We start from the raw sequence: 6768 nt of genomic DNA on the forward strand, positions 1-6768 counted from the left end.
GGAGAATATACCAAACACGTCAAATCCCAGGCCCGTAGGCAGGATTTGAAAAGGGGGGGGGGCGAAATTTCGCTAGAAAATTTTGAAAATGAAACGTAAAATCCTGCTTTCTGTCGACATGTTATCTGTATTTGGAGACTGAAGTTATAGAGCATTTGTATATGAAATTTCACTTTCATTGACCATACTCAGTGACTGATGGACATGAATATGATATAACATACATGAATTCACCACTTCCGTTTTTCAATAACCACCTTTTTCGATCAGTCACGGATATACACTATTTTATACGGTGTTTAACCCGACACTCGTATGCGCGCTCACACTTTCTTTACATATGCAGCAACAAATGTAAAGAATGTAAAATCAACAATAAGAACGGTATAAATATCATTATTTATTGGAATCTTGGAATCTTGATAAAATTGGTGTATTGTACCATTCACAAATTCTACCATTCTTAAATCAAGCAAATTAAAATGTAATATTTGACTCTTTTTTTTCAAAACAGTTATTTGTCTGCAACTATACATAGTACCAGAGGCACAGCATTGCTCTAAACGTTCATAGTGAATTGTACAATAAAAACTGATTAAGAAAACTTGGTCATCTCTAATCTGCCCCAATGCTGTACAGAAATCAAAACGGTATAACTGGTTACTTTTATTTTTAAAAACCATTTAAAATAATTAGTTATCTATTTCTAAACGAATTTCAGACACATAACAAATAAGGCTGCATAATAACCCTATAATCACAAACTGCTGGCCCTATGGCCTATAAGTCCTTAACAAAAAGATGGACTCATTTGCCCATTATGCTCAAGATCAGTCACAGGTAGCGAAAATTAAACGTTAACGCCCACCTGATAATATGTTATCACGTTTAAATTCATTTTAACAACTGTTTAAGAGTAGGACGTATTTTCAAGTGTCAAGTTTGACATAATTAAAACATTGTGGAAACTTCTTTATGTGGACCTATCTTGGAAATGACTTCATCGAGAAATTAATTTTATGGTGACCTGTCGGAAGCCTATTGAATTGAACATTATTGTAACGCTTAAATACGAAGGCTCACTGCATTCAGGGGAAAAGAGAAATAACAACTTATAGTGGCTGCAACTTATATTACAATTTTTCACTCGTCACAAAATATTGGGTTCGAGGTTCGAACGCACCCAACGCATCCCCCCTCCCTGGCTACGGGTATGAATCCTTTCGCTGCGATCGGTATTATTCCGCCGTCTGAATATGTAATCTGTGATACGATACTTACTTTGATAATGTGACTTGACTTTGGGAAGTATCTTATTTTTTCTGACTGTTTTAGGCGTTAACCATATTTGTTATTGTTTGTAACATAAACCAAAATGCACGCTCCAATAATTTTGTATAACGTTTGAAATAAATACTCGTTTCGTTAGCCGATAAAACGTGACATGCTTAACGGTTAGCTCTATATATAGTGTAACCTTATACTGAAATATGCAAATAAGAGAGTTATACATATACGTATAATATGACTTATTTTGCGCGTTAGGAAGCAGATGACACACAGTGTTTTTTTCAGATAACAATTCTATATGGTAATGTAGTTAACGTAAAATTGTTGGGCTCCATTAAATGTTTAACATCCTCATTTTGAAATGAAAATACAAACATGCGTACTATCTCCAAACAAACATATTGTACTGAAACGGCAGACATTCTACCAGTTAGTGCTGCTTATAAGCTAAATTAAAAAAGGAGTTGCTTAATAACGTAGACCCTTAGCGCAACCAAACTCAGTATTAATTATTTCATTAAATTAGTAATGCCTTTACGTGCGCAATATACCAATATCAAAATTCATACCGATATTTATTCCATATTAGTTAGCACATATGGTTGAGAGCGCTTTACAAATGTGAAATCCAACTTGTCCGCTATCTTCGCGCCTGGGTAGGTGTTAATGAGGGATGTAAATATAATAAAATGTACCACCAAAGCTTGTATCTCATATGTTTCACGTGAATTTATTCAACCATAAGAAATCATATGACAATTTAAACCACGCGATCTTGATTACTTTATAATGAACGTAATATATGAAGAAACTCGAATGTGTACGTTTCGCCAGCAACCCGTTCAAATGTTAGATTTTGTTTTACATATTGCAGACATACATACATTTACATAAAGCCTTTAGAAATTATACTAATTAATAAAGCGATCTGATTTAAGTGTTAAGTTATGGTTTGCTCATTAAACAGTAAATAACTCGTGTATTTTAGCCGGCTTTATTTGGAAATTCCGTCTTAATATTTATTCTTATTAGAGGACATCGACGCCGCATCATTGGCGCAATATTTTAATTCTCTAAACATTGTGTTGGTTTAAAAAAAACAGCACATATTACACTATGCCGTTATTTGTTTTAACCACCCAACATAGAATAATTGCAGTCTGGGAGCATGAACGTATTATTTAAACTCCTTTTTATATTTAATGTTTAAAATAATCATTATACATGTGTTCAATAGTATTTCAACATGACCTATACCGAATATCATTTGTGTTGCTCATTTAAAATTCGCGCGGCAAATATTGACCTTACTGTTTGCAGAACAGGCTTTATTTAGATTTCGATAGAAATAAATATCGAAAGAGTTTATTTTACTACATCTACTTGTTTTTTTTAGAAAGACTATCATACATTTACTATTTACATATTATAAACGGAAGAGCTTTACAAATGTTTTAATCTAATCTATTTACATCCGGAAATAAAAGTTCAACCACATTTTAATTTGTACACAATGAATACGATTGTAAACTTATGAGTACTTCGACGCCAAAGTTCTTCTTCCACGGAAATCAACACAGAAATGGGTTGTTGTAGTTTTTATTGTAATGTCTTGATCACTCAAACCTTAACTTAGTACGGAAAGAGCTTCTGGGTGAACAAGAACCAAACCACGTTTAAGACAACGCTTACTTGTCTTGGTATGGTACTGGCCTGTAGTGAAATAACTATTTCCATTAATTAATAGGAAAATTAAAAAATGTTATTCAAAAACTATTTAAACATAGAATCTCGCTTTAAGCAAAACTTGAAAATAAATTGAATATGGCCATTTTTTACTTATTGACTTATGATCGTTTGATCATAAGAATTAATGTCGCATGCATCCGTGTCGATCAATAAGCCCATTGTGATATCGTAGATAAAATAAGCATTCACAATTTAATGGAAACAGATTCGCTTTTAAGAGTCAATGCTCATCATGCCCGAATAAACTCATTTGTATTTGTATCACTTGTTAACATTTCTGATTAGCTGTCGCTATTTATATGTTCAATTTCGGAAATTTCAAACAACGTATTTAAATCGTATTTAAACGTTGTTTTATTCAACCAATAATCAAAACGCATTAATAGTTTTGATATTTAATAATAGTTTCGAAAGCATTTTTAGAACACAACAAGTTGAAAGCTAGGTCACACGAAAAACGCCAGCGTTCTGCAGTTGCAATTGCGTGTGCTCATTACAAATGATCCAGTCTCTGGGAAATCCGGGCTTAATGCATATGCGTAAAAGATCGTCCCATACTTTCTGCCAAGAGTTTATTTTCATTTAGCAAAGACTGCTTATAAATGACATATTCCAAAAATGAAGGAAGTGTTTTACGCAGTTGAATGCTAGTGTAGATGTTATTGAGGAAGAATGATGGAGTTTAACAAGAATAGCATGCCCTCACTAATAAGATATGAGGTTGTGCATGGATCTTGTATAAAGTATAAATAATTATTTTATTCAGAAGGTTTTGATGAAACTCATGTATATAAGTCTGTACAAATTGGTTTGCGTTCAAAACGACAAGATATTTTAAGCAGAGTAGGAGTCTTGACGAACTTCACATTTCAAATGTATGTGCCTGTGCATGCGCATTAAATGTAGCCATATCATTAATATCTCATAAGGGTAAGGTTTCAATGTAATCGTATTATTTAATAACAAAACATACATTGATGTGAATCATCACATTTGAGAGATAAAACATTGTATATAACGGAAAAAGCAAAATAATAATTATACGGCTTGACCATTTCCTCTCGATGTAACGCATAATCGATCCAATAATAGACTGTTTTAGGGCAAATAAAGGCAGTCTAATAAAGGAATCACTGAGATGCAATCTTGCATGGATGTTGTTATTTCGTCATAAAGGGTATGTTGTTAACAAAAGAAATAAGCCAGCTCAAGTTGTATGCATTCATTTATGATAAATAAGCACAGTAATTTGAAAACGATTTACGAGTTGGAAGAGTTTTGGGAATGAACATAAAAGAGTTTCAATATCCAGGCAATGAAAATGACCTTAGCAACAACTTAAATAAACGCATTTAGAATCCAGTCTGTTTATTCGGTAGACAGGTTTGTAAATCTGGAAAAGTGGAAGCAACAATGTTATTAACAATTTTACAACACTTTATATATTGCTAATTTACAATATCTTTTATCTAGTCATTTTCCGCGAGATAATTTTACATGAATGAAAAACAAAAACAAGCAATTGATTTCGCAGTTAGGCCGGTGTATCTTGCGACCGGTTTGACATGTCTCCGGATATCATTTTCTGATGCGACATTAGCTTACTCAAGGAAGGAAACAGTTTGAATGAGTTTTTGGTATTAAGTAAACAGAGTTGTACAAAATAACTTATAACGAAATGTATAGCAGTAAGTAAACTTACTAATAACCATTCCTACTTTAAACAATATAAAAATCTCACTCCATATCGACAACCGCATGTAAACGTGGCGCTCAATAATGAAGCGCCATATACAAAACAAATTCAACAAATAGGGACCAATTATTTCATTTAATCGGGGGATAATGGATTGCTTAAAGACGGAAATGTTCATGGGTCAAGTATTATTTCTGTGTGCGAATGACGCGAACTGTGAATCTAGCGTGTTTTACATGGATACATTGATTGCATGTTTTGCATCTTCTAATTAACGATATCTATATTATAATAGTGTAACATCAACAGCGTATATATATCGCAAGAGCAGTCTTTCAGTTATGATTTGCAGCATATCAAATATTATTGCCAAAATATCACGTACACAATTAAAAATGGGTTCCTTAAGTAAGCATTAGCGCAGTGCAAACAACTATGTCGCTTTTAACTTACTAATGAATGCTTTAATGAAGTGTAAAAAAAGGCATTGCAGATGGGGATGAGTTGTACTGCCACAGCACGCAATACATTCCAGAAAGACGACACACAATAATACACGTGTTCCATGAAACTTTACATTTTCTTTGTCAAGTACCACTCGTTACATTTGCAAAACAGTAATAACCAACAGTTAGACCTACTCCTGCCAAAATGGTTGGTAAGAATTTAAATATTATACACAGTCTTACGTGATTCTACTTCTCATGCTTGTGTCGCAAATGAAATCACATAAGACATTTGACATAAATATGATAATCTGGTAAGTAGCGAATTGTCAAACAGTCTGCTTAAATAAACTACACACGACTCACTTAGTTAACAAACACATATTATTTTTGTGTTATCAGAAAATGAAAGCCCTAATACGAGTTGAACATATGCCATTTTACCAGTCAGCTGTATACTGTAATATGATATAATCATTATATTATTTATGTTGACAGTTAAACAACCCATGTACGGTATACATCTTTTTTAAATGTTACCATACATTAAATGACAACAATAGATATGGAAATGAATCAACCATTTGTTATTCCTCATCAAATGAAAACATGGCATTTAAACAAGTTCATTAAAGGTAACTAAAACATTTAAATCAGTTTGAGATTGAATATCGTCTCCGAATATATCACTTATAGGTGTATTATCACTGGCAAATCAAATGTCCGCAGGGAAATGTTAATGGGTTTTCATCCAAACGTCGTTACATTTACTGCTTGAGTGAAAATGTTTGCAGCTTTAATGTTTCAAAATTACCCATTACCTGTTGCTATGTATGAAGTCAATTTATTTAGGTGAATTTACGAAATAGGATCTTGTTTGATTGGCTCGAACCGATTAAAGCAATCCGTAGGAATATCATAATTCATTTTAATATTGTTAATAAATAGTTTATATTTGACAGCTGGTCGGGAACTGGATATAATTCCTGTCCGGAAATTAATAAGTTAAAAAATTAAGCATAGTATCATTAAATCATCATAATGCAACCACCTTGGTGATATGTAAATTTGCATGATAAAACATATTGCTTCTTAAAACTTCTTAAAACTTCAAGTCCAAGTTAGTCATCGCAGCTCTGTATATAAACTTTAAAACATATTTATAAAAAAATTACACATATAATTTAGCCTAGCATCGAATTCTTGCACCATAAACCGATAATTTAGAATTTATACCATCTCGTTACGTTGTTAATATCTGTCAACATGTGTAAAGTGTTTATACAATAGCGTAATCTGCATTTACAGCTTGGTAAGTGTCGCGACATACCAACAGTTTTTGAGACACTATTGCGGAAGATAAGATGAGTTTCCAATTTCACGAGGATACAATTTCGTTCTTATTGCGATTTGGATTTTATACAGTCTATGACCACTAAAAGGTCACGACACGGTCGCTCCTAAGCCACTTTAAGGCAATTTCAAATTATTCAAATTAAAATTATTTCGAGTCTCACATGAAAGTATAAATGTAACGCGAATTTAATTCGAATAAAAGTGTACAAGATTTGATCGTTGTTGTGCATA

The sequence above is a fragment of the Dreissena polymorpha genome, chromosome 3 (genome assembly GCF_020536995.1).
Source record: "Dreissena polymorpha isolate Duluth1 chromosome 3, UMN_Dpol_1.0, whole genome shotgun sequence".
NCBI lineage: Eukaryota > Metazoa > Mollusca > Bivalvia > Myida > Dreissenidae > Dreissena > Dreissena polymorpha.